Genomic DNA, 22,794 nt, shown 5'->3' with positions numbered 1-22,794 from the left:
CCAGCTACTCAGGAGGGAGACGCAAAATTGTACTCTCCAGTGCTAGCTCGTTCGGGAGGCGTGGCCATGCTAACCAGTTGCTGGCGGGAAATTTGCTGGAGTCCGCAGAGGCCTGCGAATAGCCAGGTCGCGGGCGGGCTAAAGTCCGTGTGACATCAGAGGCCTTCTGGCGGGGCTATGGTTTTTGGAGGACTTTTTCAGCACCTGAGCGGACTCGCCTGACTGAGGCGGAAGCTGCGTGGTGAGCAGCGGCGCCATAGAAAGCAGAGAGGAGCTGAATCGGCTCTGCAGAAAAACTGTGTTTCCATAGCATCATGGGCGGGCGGAGATGAGTTCCCAGAGAACGGGGCTCCGCGCGCGGGCAGACCGGGCCCTCCACGGGTGGGCGGATGCCCCCCCTCGCCGGAGCTTGAAAAAGACTCACAGCCGGTGGTGCGAATTCAATGCCTGAGGTGAGGCTGAGGTACAGCTCGCAGTTACGGGATAAACGGCGAGCCCGCGCACGGCCCGGGGCGGAGCCATGCCTTTGGGCCATGCGGAGCGCGCCATAATGGGCTTCAGAGGCGGAGCTATGGCAGCTGCCGCTGTCCGCTGCTGCCGCCCTCAGCCAAGGTCGCCAAAAATTCAGTCAGATAAAAACATTTGTCGCCAAAAAATTCAGTCAGATAAAAACATTTATCCCCCCAAACAACGTCCCTTCGTCAGCAGGAAGTAGCCAGATCGATGCTACGCCCATTCTCCCTTAAAGAACTGGTCGTGATTATCATAATAAAGGCATGTTTACCTGGTTAACGTATCCTAGGTAACAAAGAAAGGCGGACCTTTTGCCTGAGGCACCTGGTGAGATAAACAATGTTACCTAGAGGTTTTTCCATCTAAATAGGGGAGCTGGAGAGATGGCTCAGAGGTTAAGAGCATTGACTGCTCTTCCAAAGTTCATGAGTTCAATTCCCAGTGACAACTGCTTTGGTTTTTAAACAATAGAGGGGGACTACATTACCAGTGACAGCTTCCCCCAGAGAAAGGATTTCTCTTGCATTCTTTACACTTAATTTTAATTCAAAATTTTGCTGGTACAGGCAAACAAGATTTGCTTTTTGAAGCAGAGACCTACAGGTCTCTAAGTTCAAAACCAGCCTACTTCCAGTACTGATTGTGCTGAATTTTTACACTGAGAGTTTTTAATACTCTTAAATGTTAATTTGGGAGGAGAGTTTTGTTTATGTTTTTCTAGGAATGCTGACATACATCTGGATGCCAGCGAGACCGACCAGAGAGATAAAGAAGATGCTGAGTGTCCTGCTGTAAAAGATTCGTGCGGAGACAGCAGAGATGACCTTCTGGGCGGTGCCAAGAGCAGCTGTTTCACACCATCGACTTGAGCAACACCCTGTGCAACCTCTTATCTCTTAACAATTTTCTGACTGACTCTATTCTGCCTTTCTCCCTCCTTGGGGATGGGTGGGAGCAGAGATATCCTTGGCATGCTGCGTCTAGGTGGGGACCAGATTGAAGAATAGTTTTGCCTTATTGCTCTTAAAGACAATAATTAGGGGGAGATGTTGGGAGCCACCTGGAGGCACAGGTGGTCCTGCAGTTTGGAGGTAGCCATGTGGGGCTGAGCACCCCTGCCTGCACCCTTGCCTGCACATGCTCAGACCAGCAGAATGGCATTAACCAATCAGGACAGCGTTCAAGCCGCTCCACCGTTTAAAAGCAGCTGCCTCGGGGCCCAACGCTCTCTCTCTAAGCTTTCTCTCGTCCCTGCTCTATCGTCCCTTCCCCCAATTTTCCTCAAGGGAATGCTCCAAATAAAGATGTGACCAGAGAAGGAATTCTCGTTTTTGGTGGGGTTCATTCCTGCTGGACAGGATGGCGCCCCGCAAATTGGTACTTGCTTAGACTAGTCAGTGGTGGGTCTCTAGAGATCATGCCCATCTTTTATAAGAAGGACTACTCATTCATTATATAACACCAACCATTCAGTGCCTTGCAGATCTGAGAAGGGTAGTTTGACATATAGAGAAACAGTAGTCAAAGAATTTAAGTGAAAGTACTCAGTGTGAGTGAAGAAAAATGCACTCAAAAAAAAGTTTGGATGAAGCTCTGGATACCTTCCTATAGCTTTTGGACATTTTGTTTGAGAATTTTTGCTATGGACACATAACACACATATTCACCCATCTCAGATAGGGAACCCATAAAAGATCACAATAACTATCATACCAAATTCCAACTTGGTGAAATAATGAGTTTTTATTGGGGTTACTAAAAGAAGTATGGGCAAGGGATTTCTTATAGGTACAGGTGTGACTCAAGACAGTTTTATCACCAAAATGCTCACCCCAACAGAGGTGAGGACTCAGGAAAGCTACAACCCTGGATCTTTCTATAGGACTCACCAGCCTATAACAGGTCTGAGAAATTGCCTCTGAGCAGCTTGGTCATGAGAGTCTTCTCCAGAAATCATTCATTATTTCTAAAGGCTGAGCAAGGGCCTTTCAGGACCTTGAACTTTCAGCTTTCCCAGACATATAAAGTTTAATTACTTACTGAGTTTCCTGATTCCCCTTGCCCACCTTGATTCTAAAAGTAACATTTCAACTTAAGGGAAACTTCTAAATAAGACTAACTTGTGGTATCAACTCATGTCATCGCCCAATAAGGAGAATTTGACCTTTTGCTTTCCTGTTTTTTCACTCTTATGTCTTTCTTTGTCTAATTGCTGTAACTAAGACCTCAAGCACTATACTGACTAAGAGAGAGGAGAATGAACATCCTTGTAATATCCCTCATTTTAGAGGAAGTATCAGTTCATCTCCATTTAGTATTATGTTGTTTATAGGTTTGTTGTCTATAACACTTATTCTAATGTTCTGAGTTTCTATGGTACATCATCTATTCCAAAAGAAAAATACCTTCCATGATTGGTTGAGGCTGACAACAACAGTGATCTCGGGGCATAAACTGCGTGTTTAGAATGGCACTTTGACAAACAACATCACATCCATTTAACAAAACAATAGCTGTGACTTTCCCCCTAGAGTCTGTGCTTTCCGTAGCCACAGACTTTTGCTCTGGTTTACAGTCAAAGACAGGAACTATCTCATGTGGAACTGGGTTTAAGTTGATTGTACCTATAATAATTGTGCCATTGTAGCCCAAGCAGACAAACCTTGCCCGGCATTTCAGTACTGTAATGCACAGGTAATTAAGCAAGACTGTTTGTGATACTTCTACCTCAGTGTTGGGGACCAATATCGACAAAAACACCAGGGTAGGGGGTGTGGGAATTTAGAAATGTAAGTGAAGAATGCAAAGACACATGAAAAATAATAAAACAGCGCCATTTCGTGGACGTCAGGGCATCGAGAGCATCTGCGGAAGTAGATCGCGGAGGGCGCGGGTGGGCCTCGTTGGAGAGTTGGGATTTGAGCTGCGGTTCACGAACCCAGGATCTCGAAATGCATCGTGATTCCTGCCCATTAGATTGTAAGGTGTATGTAGGTAATCTTGGTAACAATGGGAACAAGACTGAATTAGAACGGGCATTTGGCTATTATGGACCACTCAGAAGTGTGTGGGTTGCTCGAAACCCTCCCGACTCTGCTTTTGTTGAATTTGAGGATCCCCGAGATGCTGCTGACGCTGTATAAGAGCTAGATGGAAAACACAACACTATGTGGCTGCGGAGTAAGAGTAGAGCTGTCGAACGGTGAGAAAAGAAGTCGGAATCGTGGCTCCCCTCCCTCTTGGGGTCGTCGCCCTCGAGATGATTACCGTAGGAGGAGTCCTCCACCTCGGCGAAGAGCTCCAAGAAGGAGCAGCTTCTCTTGAAGCCGGAGCAGGTCACTTTCTAGAGATAGAGGAAGAGAGAGGTCTCTGTCGTGAGAGAAACCACAAGCCATCTCGATCTTTCTCTAGGTCTCTTAGCGGATCTAGGTCAAATGAAAGGAAGTAGAAGACCAGTTTGCAAACGAAGTGGTGTACAGGAAGTAACTTCATCTGACAGGAGTATGTAAAGGACATTCAAGTTTTGTTTGAGAGTTCATAAGCTTGGTGCATTGTTAAGATGTTTTGGCTGTTCATGTTCCCTTAAGCAAGATTGAATTTGCTTTGAACTTTAGTTTTTCATAGACTGAAATAAACCTAGATCCTGCCCAGTTAAAGTGTGATGTAGTAATGATAAACCACTCATGGAAATTGAAAAAAAACTAGTTTCTTTAGTAGCTGGAATACAGTCTGGAGCTGTGGGTGAAATGACAGGCAGTCTTTTTATTTTTTTATTTTTATTTTTTTGCGAGGGAAAGGAGGCGCTAACCCCTTGTACATTTTATTTATTTTTTTCTTTTTCTTTTTATTTATTTATGTATTTATTCATTCATTCATTCATTTATTAAAAATTTCCACCTCCTCCCCGCCTCCCTTTTCCCTCCCCCTCCCCACCTCCCCTTCCTTCTCTAGTCTTAAGAGCAGTCAGGGTTCCCTGTCCCCCGTGGGAAGTCCAAGGTTCTCCCCCCTCCATCCAGGTCTAGAAAGGTAAGCATCCAAACAAACCAGGCTCCAACCAAGTCAGTCCATGCAGTAGAATCAAAACCCATTGACATTGTCCTTGGCTTCTCAGTCAGCCTTCATTGCCAGCCACATTCAGAGTGTTCATTTTGATCACATGCTCCATATCACCCTTCCTCCATCCCACCCATCCCATTCCCCCAAGCTTTCCTGAATCCTCCCCTTCTCCCTTCTCTCTACCCATCTCCCCTTACATCCACCTCCCCATACCCCCATGCACCCAAGTTTTGCCTGGCAATCTTGTCTACTTCCAATATCCAGGAGGATAACTATATGATTTTCTTTGGGTTTACCTTCTTATTTAGCTTCTCTGGGACCACTAATTATAGGCTCAATGTCCTTTAATTATGGCTAGAATCCACTTATGAGTGAGTACATACCATATTCCTCTTTTTGGGTCTGGGTTACCTCACTCAGTAAAGCGTTTTCTATTTCCATCCATTTGCATGCAAAATTCAAGATGTCATTGTATTTTACTGCTGTGTAAAACTCTAATGTGTATATGTTCCACACATTCTTTAACCATTCTTCTATTGAGGGGCACCTAGGTTGTTTTCAGGTTCTGGCTATTACAAATAGTGCTGCTATGAACATAGTAGAACAAATACTTTTGTAGTATGATAGGGCATCTCTTGGGTATATTCCCAAGAGTGGAATTGCTGGGTCCTGAGGTAGGTTGACTCCCAGTTTCCTGAGAAACTGCCACACTAATTTCCAAAGTGGTTGCACAAGTTTGCATTCCCACCAACAATGAATGAGTGTTCCCCTCACTCCACATCCTCTCCAGCATAGGCCATCATTGGTGTTTTTGATTTTAGCTATTCTGACCGGTGTAAGATAGTATCTATTTCCCTGATCGCTAAGGAGGTTGAGCATGACCTTAAGTGTCTTTTGACCATTCAAATTTCTTCTGTTGAGAATTCTCTGTTCAGTTCAGTACCCCATATTTTAATTGTGTTAATTAGAGTTTTAGTGTCTAGTTTCTTGAGTTCTTTGTATAAGACAAAAAGACAGCCTACTGATTGGGAGAAGATCTTCACCAACCCCTCATCAGACAAAGTTCTGATCTCCAAAGTATACAAAGATAAGCAGTCTTTAAAAGCTGCTGTTAACACAAGTTAACAGGGAAAGGGTGGGAACTACACTCTGAAGGCTTTCAAAGAGGTTCCTCACTGATTGCTATCTATGGAGGAAACTGTTTGCAACATTCTTTATTTGGAAATGGAAGACTTAAGTTACCAGTTGGTTTAAGGGTACATTGGAGAGCTGAACCTTTGAGTTACTGTGCAAGATTTCTTTTTCATGCTCACGCCAACAGAGGTAATATGTTTGTGAGAGTTCTTGGGATTAAAGTTTTGGTTACAAATAATAATAATAATAATAATAATTAAAAAAACAGAAACCATAGAATAGTGCCAGGAGGGCATTCCTGTGAATACTGAAATGGTCCATGTTTAATATTCCATATACTCTTATACCCTAGTACAAAAGGGGAGGAAGACAGCAGAAGACTTCTTTAACATTATTCAAAGGATAACTCTTTAACACTTTGAGGCATCAAGTCATTAGCATTCTGTTGTCTTGGCAGTGAAGCCACCCTCCATGAAGGCAGCTATTCCCCAGGTAACCTCATACTACAAAAAAAGGCAAAGAAGTATGCTTGCACATCCTGACCATCTGTCAGGATGGAATGAATCTACTTGTATGAACCATATTAATGTCAAAAGAACCAAGTAATCACATCCCGAGTCAGGATGTGTAGCTACACTTGTCACTTATCCTGAGCAATGTCCAAACTCTCTGACCAGGTGGAAATAGGCTCACATATTTGGGCCTCCACACCTCAGCACCTAATAGATTGTTGTGCTGTTTCTGCTTTTTTACTATTATGAATCATGTGACTGTGAATACTTTTATATGATTTATGAACATGTGATTTTAATTGTCATTAGTATTATGTATGCAGAAGTAGAATTTGAAGGTCTATAGTAACTCCATGTTTAAATGTTGCAGGGCCCAATAAACTCTTTTCCAGACATGTGTCATTTTACATTTCTACTAGTTCAAATTACTTTAAAATTACTGTCATTGCTTTCTATAATTATTTAAAGTTATTTGTTCTCAGTGTGAAATGGTACCTTACTGTTGTTTTGGTTTGTATTTATACAAGGAACAATGATGCCCATCAGCCTCTAATGTTGATCAGCATCAATAATTACATATACTTATATTTTTTATGTTCTTCTGTGTTTATATTATTATGATGTGAATGTGACTTGTCCCCACCCCCACAGGATTAAGCCTTGAATGCCCAGTAACCAGCTTGTGGTACTATTTGGAAAGCCATTGAGCCTTTATGAGTGGGCCTCGGTAGAGGAAGCAGACAATAAGATGTGATATTGAAGTCTTCTTACCAACCTCTAGGTTTTTTGTTTTTGGTTTTTGTTTCTCTTTACTTTTGGGGGGCCTGTCACCTAACTCCCAAATAAATCACACAGAGGCATATTCTTTCTTATGAATTCCCAGCCTTAGGTGGGCTTGCTTCTAGCTCAATTTTCTTAACTAGTATTATCCAATCTAGTTTTTGCCTCTGGACTTTTGTCTTTTCCTACTCTATATACTTTTCTTTATTCCTTACTCCATGACTTGCTGTGTAGCTGAGTGGCTGACCCCTGACATACTTCTCTTCTCCTTCTTTTACCTCTTGATCTTCTTTTCCTAGATTTCTCCTCCTATTTATTCTCTCACTTTGCTAGTCTGGCCTATCCTTTATCCTTCCTAGCTATTGGCTGTTCAGATTTTTATTAGACCACATAGGTGTTTTAGACAGGCAAAGTAACAACTTCACCGATAATGGCGAATCAATCCCACACCAGTTATGTTTTATTTTTTTTTTTTTATTTTCGGTGGCAGAAAACCAAAGTAAATACATTTTTCCTGATGTAATTGTTGATATTAGTTCAGCCCATGTGATGCCATGTGATGCAGGCATAGCTGAGTGAACCATTTCACTTGAACCTGTCCTCAGCTGGACTGGGAATGATAGTGGGAAAGCCTAAAGACTATAAACGCCTACTGTCTGGGAACCCTTGAGATTTTAGGGAACCCAGCTGTAAGCGTTACTCTGTGAACGTCTCCTTTGGAGTCTTGGCCCTGATTCTCATTTGTACCCATACATGTTTATCTTATTTCCTCACCTGATTGTGTTTAGATTTTGTTAAAAATTATTCATTTACTTTGAATGTATTCTAAATTGTAATAGAGTTACTTCACTTCTCCCCATCTTTCCTCCCTCCCATTTTCCCCTCCAATTTGTAACCTTTCTTTGGTTTTTTATCTTTACGTATCCTTATATTCATGTATATGCACGAATTTATAAGTACAATATCTTGAGTCCATTGTTATTGTTTGTGGGTATATATCATTTTGAGGCTGACCACTCTGTATTAGACTCTCAATAAGGGGGCTCTTGCCTGAGAGAGGCTAATTCCACTTTTGTCAACAGTCTTAGCTGTCATTTTCTGTTATGGCTTCATAGATTTAGTTTTGTGATAAGTAATTAAACATGATACTGAACCATACTGGGTGCTTTCAGTTTTTAAAGCAATGCTCAGAAGTGTCTGGAAATTGGTCTACAGAGCTTTGGGGCAATCCTGATGCGGTCCTGTTTTTTAAATATTTTACTATCATCATTTTTCCCCTCATTTTGCTATGTTGTCATTTTTGTATCAGTAATAAGTAAATTGTTGTGTTCCATTCCACAGTTGAAACAATAAACAGGAAGACTGAAAGTTGGGAAGTGATTAGAATGTCGATGGAAGAAATAAATGGAATAGAGGTAAACAGACATTTCATTTGTTCTGTATAAGACTTCTGCTCTTTCTCCAATTCCACACAGACACACATGCGGTTGTTTACAAACACTAAATATTTCCTTTTAATTTTCCACTTTATCACTGATTTTCTTCTCCCTCTTGCCTTTTCTCCCTACCTGTGTGCTTATCTATCTATCTATCTATCTATCTATCTATCTATCTATCTATCTATCTAAGCATTCCCCAACATGTGTCCACCGTCCTTCCTTTTTGAAGTTTAAACTAAGAATATGCAGTAACATACTCTTTACCTGAACATACTCAGGAATGTTTTCGTCCCAAAGTGTTGGTCTTCATCAACTCAGAAACAAACTAGCTGTTTCATTCTCCAAGTTGCTTCTGTGTAGTTTAGCAAGTCACAGTAAAGTGAGGGGAGTAGAAGACAGGACCAGAAAGGACAAAATTGGGGTCATAGGTCTTCCCAGCAGCAGCCACTTATATTGCCTTGGAGGATTAAAAGCATCTGTACCAAGGAAAAGCAAATACACCTAACTGCCAAGTTAGTTGTAAAGGTCCAAGTTGTGGGAAAAAAGTAATATTTGGCCAAATATTAATTCTGCAAAATATAGATACCCTCTCTGCCATTAGAGTCAGACTCAGCCGTCATTTTCCTTCTGAATCCTTCAACTGCCACCATTGTCAAGGATCACTTGAACTGTGAGCCATATTATTCCTGTGCCATTCTCAGGGGTGGGTACCATTCATTGTGACCTGACTCCACCTGTCCATACCAGATTCTTTCCCCATCCTCAGGCTGAGGTAAGGACTTAGAACATATTCTTGCAGCAATGTATTAAATCTAGAGATGTGAACAGTCTCTGAGCCCTACAAGCTAGCCTCTGAATGCTTTCTGACTCCCTCGAATCCTTTCTCATTCCATTAAGTACATATACTTGTGGTTCATGGAGGTCTGGGTCTTGATCCAGTTACCTAATGTAGCCAGAATTCTTGAGCCATTTGGCATAACATTGTCCAAAAATATATTTGTAGGATAAACAAATGAAGGAATAAACTATAACTATATCATGGGCTGGATGTGTCTGGAGAGTTAGCATCAGAACAAAACCCGCATGTGTTCCTGGGGAGTGCCGTTAAAGGGGAAGCACAAAGAAAGGGGGGTTTAAACCAATGACATGAAGAGAGAAAGTATGTACTATGTAAATATGAAAATGTGAAAATGTGTAGACTTTGGGGAAAGAATGGACACCAGTTATGTTTTAAAGGGGTATTTATTTTTGGGGGAAAAACTTACATACACCATAAACCGTCAGGAAGAGAGCTTAGTCGCTGGAGCAGGAGCCAGGAGCAGGAGCCGGAACCAAGTGCCAGAACCAAGGGGCCGAGCCAAGGCTTGCCGCTCTTCTTTTAAAGAGAAATGTACCACGCCCCAGAGGGCTGGTATTTCAGCGGCTATTGGCTGAAGCAGCGGAAGGTACTTCCACAGCACACCGAGTTAAACAAGTGCGACATAAAAAATGCAACACATCTTTGCATCATTAAACAAATATTCTATAGCATAAATGAATGTAAGACATCTTCAACTAATGCCTCACAACCCTCAGGTTCTGGCCTGATGTTCCTGTCATAGAGTGAACACTTTTCTTTGTCATACACACCCACCACCAGAAACTCCCGCATACCTGTCTCACACTGAGTGACTGCAACCTCTGAAATTATCTGCAAAAGAGGCCTTTTTCCAGTTAACATTTTGTCAAGAATTGTGGTCATAGTGAGGAGAGTTAACCTATGGAAATACGTCTATTCAAATCTTACATACATATTCATAAAGTCTGAGTTATCTTTTATTATTTGTAAATTCTTTATGTCCATTGTATCGCATTCTTATCATATAGAAATCATACGACTTTCAAATCTTTTCTTCCATTCTGCAAGCAGTCTTTTCATTTCATTAAGTTATTTCTTTATGGTGCTTTAACTAAATGAGGATTTTCCCCACTGTTTTCCATAGTAGGATGTTTGCAGATCACATAGTAACTCTTTTCTTACAGACTCCCGAAACTGTCCCTATTACTGCCTTATAGAAGCTGTCTCTCACATGTGACGCTTGTGCCTTCTTTGGAATTTACTTTCTAACAGATCACTGATCCTCTCTTTTTAATATACAGAATATGTTGGCTTTATAAAATTTTCATTGCTCTACTTCACAAACATAATGTGGTTCTGTATTTTTTTATCATAGTATCACAATGGAAACTGTAATTATTCTGTGTTTTTACAAAATAAAATTTACATCTATATCAGACATAGTAGTCTGAATCCTTCAGAGGAACAGATCTCTCTCTCTCTCTCTCTCTCTCTCTCTTTCTCTCTCTCTCTCTCTCTCTCTCTCTCTCTCTCTCTCCCTCCCTCCCTCCCTCTCTCTCTCTCTCACACGCGCACACACACACACGCACACGCACACACACACACATTATATGATATATAATATATGTGGGATTTCTTAGGGCGGTTTACAGGATATGGTTCAACTAGTCCAACAGTGACTCTCTCCTGATAGTAGTAGAAGAATACAATAGATTTTTCAGTGTATGAGGCAGGATGACTCAGCTGGTTCTGGTTCTAATACCAGTGAAGGAATGCTTCTATAGCAGGATATATGAAGTTGCCAGAGAGAATTGGGACAAAGAACAAAAATCAAAAGCTTCTTTCTTCCTTGTCCTTTATATAGATTGCCACGAGAAAGCTTTCCAAGTCATGGATATTCATAGCAGTTTGGGTTTTTAGTTAATTCCATATATAATCAAGTTGACAAACAAGAATAGCTATCACATCAACTTAATACTAAAAGAGAAGCTCGAAATTATGCAGAAACAGTGCTATTGTTACTTTGGGATTCTTGGTATGTTTGGAAATATCCAAGTAGGCTTCTGTACCACCCTTAAAATGCTTTTCAATTCTAGTTGTCTCTCCCCTCCCTCAATCCTATCTCTCCTACCCTTCCCACCTAGAGCAATGGAACCTTCCTATAATATATGGAGGTGATCCTAATGAAATCTCCCAATAATGAGGGAAATGGAACCCCAACTTTCCATCTTATATCACCAAGTGAATATTTCAGTACTGGGATGGCTTTTATCCAATTCAGTTGGTCACTGAAAGGGTCCCATGAAAATCCCCAAATAACCCAGGATATTATCATAACAATAGGTTGCTCTCCACAAACAGACAGTAAGCCCCATTGCTAAAGACAAAACCTACACAATTCATTGAACATGCAGAGGTCAAGCTTGTGCCTACATAGAACCTTCACCCCAACCATCTAGTGTCTATAACACAGAATGGTACTCTGTAGGCTACCAAAAGAGAAATGTAAACCTCAACTACTGGTCAAAAATATAACAATAAAGTGACTCTTAATAATATTCTGTTATACTCATAGATGTGTGCCTTATTCAGTCACAGCAGAGATGCTTCCTCCTGCAGTAGATGGAAACAGATACAGAGACCCACAGATAAACATTACACAGGAAGAGATCTTTGAACACACAGTTATAAATGTGGTATCACCCCGACTAAGAAAGACAAACATGGTATGTACTCACTCATAATTGGATATTAGACATAAAGCAAAAGATAACTAGCCTACAATTCACAACCCCAGAGAAGCCAGGAAACAAGCAGGACCCTAAGAGAAACATACAAGAATCCCTCTGGGAAGGGGAAACAGACAAGATCTGAGGAGTAAATTGGGAGTTGGGAGGAGGAGGACGGTGAAAGGGGACCTGGAAGGGGAGGAAAAGAGAGGGAAGAGAAGGAAAGGGATTGGGGAAGGATTGAAAAGGAGAACAAGGAAATAGATATCTTGATAGAGGGAGCCATTATGGGGCTAGCGAGAAACGTGACACTAGAGAAATTCCCAGGAATCCTCAAGGATGACTCCAGCTAAGACCCTAAGCAATAGAGGAGAGGGAACCTTAACTGCCCTTCCTTTGCAATCAAATTGATGACTACCTTAATTGTCATCATAGAACCTTCATCTAGTAACTGATGGAAGCAGGTACGGAGATCTGCAGCTAAGCTCTGGGACAAGCTACCAGAATCCAGTTGTAAGAGGGAGGAGCGATAATATAAATAAAGGGATAAAGACCACAAAAGGGAAACCCACAGAAACAGTTGACCTAATCTAGTGGGAGCTCACTGACTCTGGACTGACAGCTTGGGAACCTGCATAGACCCGAACTAGGCCCTCTGAATGCAGATGAAAGTTGTTTGTCTTGGGCAGTTTGTGGTGTTACTTGCTGTGGAACCAGTATTTATCCCCAGCGCATGAGCTGGTTTTTTGAGGCCTACTCCCCATGAAGTGATACCTTGCTCAGTCTAGATACAGGAAGGAGGACCTTGGTCCTGCCTGAAGTGATAGGATAGACTTTGTTGACTCCCCACAGGAGGCTTCACCCTCTCTGAGGAATGGATGGACAGTGGGGTGGGGAGAAAGTGGGAGTAGTGGGGGAAAGGTGGGAGGAGTGGGAGGAGAGGAGGGAGTGGGAACTGGAATTGGTGTGTAAAAAAAAGATTGCTTTAATTAAGAAAGGAAAAAATATAAAATGGGGTATTCCATCAAATCCCTTCCCTCAGAGATCAGGGAACTCCATGGAAGAGAAGGCAGCAGGAATGTAAGAGCCAGATGGGAAAGAGGATGGCAGGAGAGCAAGGTACTCTAAATAAACTGAACGAGGCTCTCATGAACTCATCGACAGTGAAGCAGAAAGCTCCATGACTCTGCACCAGATCCCATGCATATTTTAATGTAGTATGTTTAATAAAAACCCAGAGACAGATACTAGGTTTCAGCCTGAAGACCAGAAAAGAAAATCAGCCAGCCACTGGCTTTTGCCTCTACCTCAGTCCAAAACTGGTGATCCTACCACCAGAAATCCCTAGAATGAGACTCAGAGTAGGTGGGGTGACCAGTCTAGGAGAATTCTGGAAAGACAAAAGACAGGGAATTAGTCACAAGCAAGACACAGAGGAAGCAACATCAGAATGCCTTACTGAGGAAAGGTACCAAATCACATGGCTAAACATAGACAAGAATTATGGGTGAATTTAAGTCATAAGTACTAGTTAGCAATAAGCCTAAACAGTAGGCCAAATTGTTTATAAATAGTATAAGCTTCTGTATGTTTAGTTGGGACTGAATGGCTGCAGGATTGCGTGGGATAGAAACTTCTTTCTATAAATGGCACCCAGTGTTCAGCAACTACATCCACATAAAACCAGAGAGAGCTTGGGAAGGGATTCTAGACACAAAAGAACAGGATCAAGCATGGCTTCTTAGTAGCATCATTTTCTTGGGTGGGCTCTGTTTGTGGCTCCATTATGAGAGGCTTCCTCCCGGGTGGTGGTGGCATAGACCTTTAATCCCAGCACTTGGGAGGCAGAGGCAGGCAGATCTGTGTGAGTTAAAAGCCAGCGTGGTCTACAGGAGCTTGTTCCAGGACAGGCTCCAAACCCACAGAGAAACCCTGTCTCCAAAAACCAAAACCAAGCAAGCAAGCAAGCAAGCAAGCAAGCAAGCAAAAACAAACAAAAACAAACAAAAACAAACAAAAGACAAAAACCCAAAGCAAAACAAAACAAAACAAAACAAACAAACCCAAAAGAGGCTTCCTGACTCAGTGTTAGTGACAAAAACCACATGGCTTTTTAAAGAAGTCCTGCTTAAACGGTGTTTATGATCAGCTGGCAGCATGCTCATTGGTGGTGGCATGGACCAAGAAACTCCAGAGAGTTGTGGCAATAAACATGGCTCTTGTCAGTACCTCCACCATGAAACTAGACTCTCAGGAAGACAAGGAATGAGGTGGAGACAGCCTCCAATGCTGCAGCTTTAATCCTAGCCACATCATTTAGCAGATTAAAGTCTTATGTGCTCAGAAAAAGATAGATATATACAGTAAAGACAAATTCAAACAGAAAACAAAAACCTCTAAGTGGTTTACAGTGTGTTTAAAAATATATGTAGGCTTGGAAGTAAAAGGAAAAAAAAAGGATAGAGAAAGTCTTTTAAGAAGAAATAGAGTAACTGGGAGTGGTGGTACATGCGTTTAATCCCAGCACTTGGGAGGCAGAGACAGATGGATCTCTGTGAGTTGAAAGCCAGGCTGGTTTACAAAGTGAAGTCCAGGACAGCCCAAGATACATAGAGAAACCCTGTCTTAAAAAACCAAAAATTAAAAATAAAAGAAATAGAGTTAAACAAAAAAAGACACATGAGAATGGAAAACACACAGAAAATCCGGATGCTATATGTTACTGTGTTGTCTTTGAATTGTTTAACTGCCATGGAAGGAACAACAGCTGCTAAAAGACATTTGATTATAAATGATGCTGGATTAATCCCACCTATATATTTTGAAAATGACTGGACGTCAAAATTTAAGTTAAAGACTTGTTGTTTGGAGAAGAGGCTGTGCTTTTGTTTCCACAAGAAATGAGAGGCTGTGGATTCATTCCGGGTTAAGAAAAATCAGGTTTGATTGAGGAAACCCCCCCCAAATTCTCTGATAAGAGCAGATGGCTCAGATGATTCAAAATCCCCGAGTTCCTCTGTTGCAGTTTCCTCTGAGTTCACATCCAGAATAGCTTCAAGGTAAATGGTTGAGGTGATCCAGCCTCATAGAATACTCTAGTCAGGATTTGATCATAATCCTAAATTTTCTGAGGCTCCTCCAAAGATCAGCAACACCCCCAATCAGTAGGAGGTAGCCTAGAAAACTATGCCCACATTCCCAAAAAATAGATTGTTGATGTTTGTCTTTGTTTAGCATGTTGACTACTAGTTGTTATGGATAATGGTCAAGAAAAATGGAGATTAGATTTAGGGTTCTTGTTTTGAAAAGAAAAAGGGGAAATGCTGTGGGATAATGCTCTTATACACTGTAAAGAATTTTCACTTGTACTGATTTAATAAAAATGCTAACTGGCCCATAGCCAGGCAGGAAGTATGGGTGGGGCAACCAGACCAGGAGAATTCTGGGAAGAGGAAATGCAGAGAGTCAGCCATCAGCACAATGCAGAGGAAGCAAGATGAAAAGGCCCTGCTGAGAAAAGGTACCAAGCCACATGGCTAAACATAGACAAGAATTATGGGTGAATTTAAGTCATACAAGGTAGTTAGTAATAAGTCTGAGCAATACACCAAACTGTTTATAACTAATATAAGCCTCTGTGTGTTTATTTGGGACCAAATGATGGAGGGACTGGGTGGGCCAGAAATGTCTTTCTACATATTATAGCTTTCAGCTTAGTATTTTTTTTTAATGGGACTTCTGAGTGTGTGAACAAGTGGGTCTCTGATTCTTGAATGTGCTTTTGAGGATTCCTTCCTTTTGCTGCCTTGCCTTGTCCAGCCCTGACATGATGGATTTTTTTTATCTTATTATGCTTTATTTTGCAAAAAAAGAATAAAAAGAAACACGTTTAAATAAGAAAAGAAGTTCAAGTAGATTATTTATTTACTAATAATAAATAATTATTTATTATTAAATTTACTTACTGATTACCAACATCTTAGAAATTCTACTAGTTATTAAAATAGAATAGTGTAAGAGATTAATACAGCTTTTCCTAAACAATTTTTGTCTGATAGGTGAGCTAGATAAGCAACCATACAGTATCTTATATTAGTTTATCTTCTGGTGCTTTGATAAAGTGCCTGGTTTAAGAGGTTTAGGGGAGAGAAGGTTTATATTGGTTTTATAGTTCCAAAAGGAGAACATCCATCATGGTTTGGAAAACATGACAACAATTAGGAAGGCTTGGCATCAGGAGCGGCAAGATTGCTGATAACATTGCATCCACACTCATAAAGCAGAGAGAACAGAAAGTGGTGTCAGGCTATAAAACACTTAAGCCCTCCCTTAATGGTGTACTTCCTCCAACAAGGCTTCACGTCCTAAAGGTAGGTACCCTTTCCAAAACTAGAAATTATATGTATTCCCTGCTGAAATCACTACCTGAATAATGAACAAATATTGTCTCATGCTCTTTTTTTTAAATATTTTCTTTTCCCATACCAGTTCAAACAGCATAATGACCAGATTTCAATCACTTATAATGTGATATTTGATCATATAGAAATAGTGTTTGAAATTTACTTAGTTATTGAGACTCATTTGTACATTTATCATTAGTCTGTTATTTTAATTTTTAATAATACTACTTAATATGTGACTATGTGATATGCTTATTTATTCATCTGTTTTTGTACCCAATGAGTTTCTTCCAGTTTGGGGGTTATTTAAAATCAAATGAAAATAAACTTTCATATACGAGGTTGTGAGAATGAATATATTCTCTTGTTTCTTATCTACTACGTTGGAATAGTTATCTGGTACAAGATTTTTGATGTTGATGTGCAGTGGGACAATGGTATTGTGCCCTGTAAAGATTTGTCACTTGTATTGGTTTAATAAAATGCTGTTTGACCAGTAGCCAGGCAGGAAGTATAGATGGGGTGACCAGAACAGGAGAATTCTGGGAAGAGAAAAGGCTCAGTCTGCAGTCCTCACCCAGACACAGAGGAAGCAAGATGAGAATGCCTCACTGATAAAAGGTGCCAAGCCTCATGGCTAACACAGACAAGAACTTTATGGGTTACTTTAAGATGTAAGAGTTAATAAGAAGTCTGAGCTAAGAGGCCAACCAGTTTATAATTAATGTAGACCTGTGTGTATTTCTTTTGGGACTGAATGGCTATGGGGTTGGACAGGACAGAAACCTCTGTAAACATTGATGTGTGGAAATTACGCAGCTATTTTCCATAGCATTTATACTATTTTGCATCCTCCCAAAGAGTGTTTGGGATTTTTAGTTGGCCTATATACTCGCTTGGATGGTTTTATTGAGACTGGCCCCCATAGGTTCATATATTTGAGAACCTGGTCCCTAGTAGATTAAACTATTTTGGAAAAGTTGGCAACTATGGCCTTATTTGGAGGAGATGTGTGTCACTGGGTGTGTTCCATCTTTCTGTCTTCTTCTTTGGATCAACATGTAAGCTGTCAGTTATTTCTGCTATCATGCCTTTGTTTTGCCATTATGAACTGACCCTGACCCTCAGAAACTGGAAGTCTAAATGAAACACTTCCTTTGATAAATTGCCTTGGTCATGGTGTCACACCACAATTGAGAATTAACTAATGCAGTCACTGTCTTAGTTAGGTTCCTTTTGCTGTGCTAAGATTCCAGAAGCAACTGAGCCCCGTCCTAGCAACCTGCAGAGGGAAGGATTTATTTTATTTCCACGTTCACATCACAGTCTGTCCTCAAAGAAGTTAGGGCAAGAACTCAAGACTGGAACCTGGAAGTAGAAACTGAAGCAGATGCCATGGCAGAATGCTGCTTCCTGGTTTTATTCTTGTGATTTATTCAACTTGCTTTGCTATAGCACATGTCTACAATGAGTTGACCCCTATCACATTAATCAGTAAACATGAAAATGCCCTATGGGCATGCCTGCAGACCGATTTTAGGAACGCATTTTCTCAACTGAATGTCTATCTTATAAAATGACTCTAGTTGGTCAAATTGACATAAAAGACCAACCATCATACTTACCAACACTTGATATAGTATCTGTGTATATTATTGTAATGTAATGTCTGTGTATATTCTATTATAATAACAAAATTAAACTAAATATAAAAATTTATGTGCTTATCTTTTAATGAAGTGCCTTTTCAAATGACTTCTTAATATATTCTATGGTGCTACATATTTTACCATTTTATTAGCTTTTCTTAAAATATTCTAGATGTAGGCTCTTTGTCAGTTACATATTTATTAACTCCCCCCCTTTTGAAATCTTATGTTGTCTTTTGGGAAAAAAGTTAAAACTATTGATGGTCTAGGATGGAGAAATGGATAACAGGCTAAGAGCACTTACTGTTCTTGCAGAAGAACATCCAGTTTGCATGTGGACCACTTCCCAACTCTCTATACCTACAGCTCTGGGGCAGTCCAGTGCCCTCTTCTGGCCTCCACATGCAGCAACATTCGTAAGCATGTATCCAGACAGACACATAGGCACACATATAAACAACAAAAGAATGTTGATGAACATCTAGGTTGTTTTCACATATTGATACTAATAATAGTTCTTTACATAATAGTGCTGTGCAAGAGTCTATGTGACACATTGATTTGGGTCCTTTGAGTAAATACTCTGGCATAAAATAGCTGGGGTATATGGTAGATCTAATTTTAGCATTTTGAGGAATCACCATACTGAATCCCAAACTGGTTGACTAGTTTACATTCCCACCATCATTATATAAAACGATCTAATATATAAAGGAACATGTCATCTGTAGGAAGGTACATTAAAGTGGGTATTAAGTCAGACTCAGACACATATTGTATGCCTTCTCTCATTTGTGGTCCCTAGATTGCAAATATGTTTATAAAGTCATCTATGTACACATGACATGCGAGTAGAAACAAATTGTTTATGGAACAAAGGCAGTAATAGGAAGAGGGATGCATGGATTATATTCATTACTGAATAACTCTGAGTCACCAATGCATCAATGTCACATTAAGGAAAGATATGAGATCACTTCCCCTTGGAGTCATTTAACCAAGAGTGAGTCCAGATTTGAATTCTCAATCTCATGTTCTCTGTTCGTTGTGTGTGCCTGACTCTGGGTCTACCTTTAGGTCCCCTTGAGACACTGTTTGCTCTTTTGTGTCTGTCTTGTGTGTGTGTGTGTGTGTGTGTGTGTGTGTGTGTGTGTATGTGCTATGTGTCTACCTTTAGGTCCCCTTGAGACACTGTTTGCCCTTTTGTGTCTGTCTTGTGTGTGTGTGTGTGTGTGTGTGTGTGTGTGTGTGTGTATGTGCTATGTGTCTGTCCCTAACAAGAGTTTTCGCTCTGCTTTTATTGAACAGTATAGGAAGCAACACATGAGGGAGGAACAGGGTACGTTACAGAAACCTTTAACAGAGTTTTACAGGGGATTAACTCGCTGGTTTCAATAGATCTCAAATGACTCAGAAAGCAAACATCATTGTTTATCAAGCAATATCCATAAATGATGGCTTTCATGCTTTCTGGTAAAGAGATGTTTCAGTTTCTGTATTTGCTGCTTTCAGCAATCGATGTGCATGTATTATTCTGGGTCAGGGGCACGGAGGAGTAAGATTATGGCTATACATTAGCTTAGGTTGTAAAAGTTGATTACATGGGAAAGACAAGGCACGTAAGGTTAGTTTTTACATTGTTCTCTTAAAGGAAGGTGTAACAAATAGTTTGAGTATTCAGTATGCTAGCAATTTTAAGAGAGTTCAAGATGTATTAACTCTGGCTGTGAGGGCCAGCAAAAGTTCCAGTCTCTTAGAATTTAAATTATACTTTCAGAATATCGTACTGCCACAGAGGAAGAAAGGGGAGAGTACGGAAGTGCTAGTAGGAACATGCTCAAAGTTCGTTATATCTTTTATTAACATGTTTAACAGTACCATATACAATGTATATCTACTAATGGGGAGGAGTAGTTCAATATGCAATCTAACTTACTTATGTATCTGAATCTTTAGTAATTTGAAGACAGCTTTGTAATACTGATTCTTCATTTTGTGATTATGGTGAATGCCCCACCTTTTATGCATGCACGAAAACTTAATCTCCAGAATAGAGACTGGCATGAGAGCTCTGTCTTCATGAATTAACATGACTTAAAAGGTTTGAGTGGAAATATTTTAGGACTTTTACAAAACCTTTCTGTCACTTATCACAAGAGATATCTCTTCTTCTGTGTAAAAATGGGGAATGGGAATGGGTCCTTACAGGACACTGAATGCCAACACTTCAATTTTGGTTTTGTCACACTCTAGAAATGTGAGAAATAAAATTATATAGTTAATAAATTATCCAGTTTGGAGAGCCTCATTATCCATAGCAGAGGGTCTAGGAGAACAGTCTTCAATTATTTGGTTATTTTTCTGAGTCTGTCTGAGACGTCAGAGAACAATTACTGTCGAGCCAAATCTAACCAATGTTTGGCCTTTGTGTAGTATGGTATAAGAAGAATGTTTACATCCTAAGCTTTTAAAAATGCAGAAAAGGTGAAAATACAAATGACTAATAACTGGCCTTAGAATTTTTTTTTAGCCTGATTGACAAGAATTTGCATACAAGTTGACCATGATTAAAATTCATTTATATCTTCATATTATTGAAAAGTATGCTTATTAAAGTAGAAATGTCACATTCTGGTCACAAGACAATTGTTCCATAGATATTTAATTGAATCAATGCATAAACATTTTTTCATTTTTAGAAGCAAACCCATGAAACACCTCGCAAGGGTGTGAAGATCAGCACATATCAGCAACACAAAGACACTGGGAATCTGCGGAAAGATCTTTCCTTCTCGGCTCTATCCTGCCTGCCCCTTCTCAGTGGTATATGACTTAGAAAATTGTCAATATATTCTTCTTAACTTTTATCACTTGTGAGTTAGTCAGTGTTTTCCAGAGGAACACAAATGATAGGGTGGAGAAGTAAGTTTCATGACATTTAATTCCTGGAATTAGGCCATGGAGTTGTTGTTAGGTCTCAAATTAGGGACAAATGGTAAGTAACAGGGGAGCCTGTTCTCAGCATCACAACTACCCAGTCCAGTTAGCCTCACTCACATACCCTCCCCCTACCCTAAATCTCTCCAGCTCCTGAGCTTCCCTTCCTTTCCTGTAGCTTCTCTGACGCCTATAGAATCAGATGTTGTGGCTACTTTGGCCGTTTGGTCTTCTGGCCTGCTCACGGCCTCTTGGTCTGCAGCTCCTCTCTTAGCTACCACCCCACCCCGGCACCCAGCCCCGTTCCCACCATGGCCCTGTCTGCAGGCCTGTGTAGTGCACCACGCCCATCTGTGCTCTGTGCACTACCATCCAGTTCGTAAACTGGGCAAGGGGTTGGAGGTTAAAACACACAAAGACTCACAGACAAAGACACAGGTCATCCTTGAATTCCCCAAGAATGCCCCCCTTCTTGTGTCCAGGGGCAGCTTATATAGGGATCCTTAACTGATAGCCACGCCCCAGCCAAACCCACCAGAAACCACTCCCCTGCCATCAGGAACTCCTCAGGGCCTAGTGCTCTGAACAGCTGCAAGCATTACAAGTTGTTTACCAGAAATTCAGAACCTGGGGGTGGTACAGCTCCCAACAGGCCTGGTTCAGTCTGGACACTTCCAGACACCTCTGGCTGTTCTTTCCCCTCACATCTAAAATAAACCTTATCCTCAACCACAGATAGAAGCCGTCATGTCTTCATTTTTTTCATTCAGTTGTGGGAACTGGCAAGTTTGAAATCCACAAGAAAGTCAAATAAGCTTGAAATTTAGGCAAGAGTTGAGGATCTAGTCTTCAGTTTGCATTGTTCTGGGGTGAAAACACAGGTGGGGCTTCCCTTTGAAGCCTTAGAGAGGAACTGCTTATGTGGATGATGCCAGTCTTCGGCAGCTGATAGGGCAGGGGGCACCACATTACTAGGGAGTTATCCACATCAGTCTGTTCAGCACATTGACAAGGCACCTCCATTGCAATGCCTACCCATACTAGGGGAAACAAAGTCGAGGCATTCTCCTACGTGTTCCTCCTGGGTGTTTCCTCGCCTCATGGCTTCTAATGAGAGGCTAGCCTTTTCCAGATGCCTAGTGACGTGTGAGTTATGAAGAGGGCGGTGTTATAGGTGGAGAGGGGATGTCCTTTTCCTTTGGTCATGGCCTTTGTGCCATTCTTCTTTAGGTCTGTAAAAACAAGATCTAGAACTTCCATCGCCAGATGGGCAATATCCATTCCCTGGGCAGGCATTCATTTTGTTGGAGATGCAACACGTTAGTTGGGCACCGGTTCTGAGGCTCTAAGTTCCTTTAGAGGTTTGGTTGTCTGTTTCTCAGCTTCACACCTCCATGAACATTTCCTGGTCACAGTAAGTTAATTAAAAACAAACTGCACAATTTCAGGTGCGCTTACATTTTAGGTGTATTGTTAGTCCGAACGTCGTACAGCGACTTCCAGCCCGCACTTGGGTGTTTGCACCATGGACTAAGCAAGCTCCCGGCGGTGGCTCTTTGGTGACAAACTGGAAACACACCGGTTGTCACCGTGCCAGTTACTCCTAACTCCTCATCAGAGGCAATCTTCACTTCCCTTCCTGCAGCTCATTATTTTTGGTTCAATCAACGAAGGACCCGAAGTCACCACTAACACTGGGTATAACGGACTTAGGACCTTGATAGGGCACCTAAGGCAGCAGAGGGAGCTGACGGAGCATGCGCGGGGGCTGGAGGCGCGCGCATGCGCTCTGGCGGATGCCCCC

The 22,794-nt window shown here is 41.1% G+C and overlaps 2 pseudogenes; both read left to right on the top strand.

The window, feature by feature from the left end:
• Positions 1-281: 281 nt before the first annotated feature.
• On the top strand, positions 282-475 carry LOC148122128 (Nuclear RNase P; annotated as a pseudogene).
• A 2,892-nt stretch (positions 476-3,367) lies between these two features.
• Positions 3,368-4,260, top strand: LOC125398330 (serine/arginine-rich splicing factor 3 pseudogene; annotated as a pseudogene).
• Positions 4,261-22,794: the final 18,534 nt, after the last annotated feature.

Source organism: Myodes glareolus, chromosome 5, assembly GCF_982192425.1.
Source record: "Myodes glareolus chromosome 5, mMyoGla1.1, whole genome shotgun sequence".
Classification (NCBI taxonomy): domain Eukaryota; kingdom Metazoa; phylum Chordata; class Mammalia; order Rodentia; family Cricetidae; genus Myodes; species Myodes glareolus.
The sequence above is the reverse complement of the archived record's forward strand: the minus strand, read 5'-3'. Positions and strand labels throughout refer to the sequence as shown.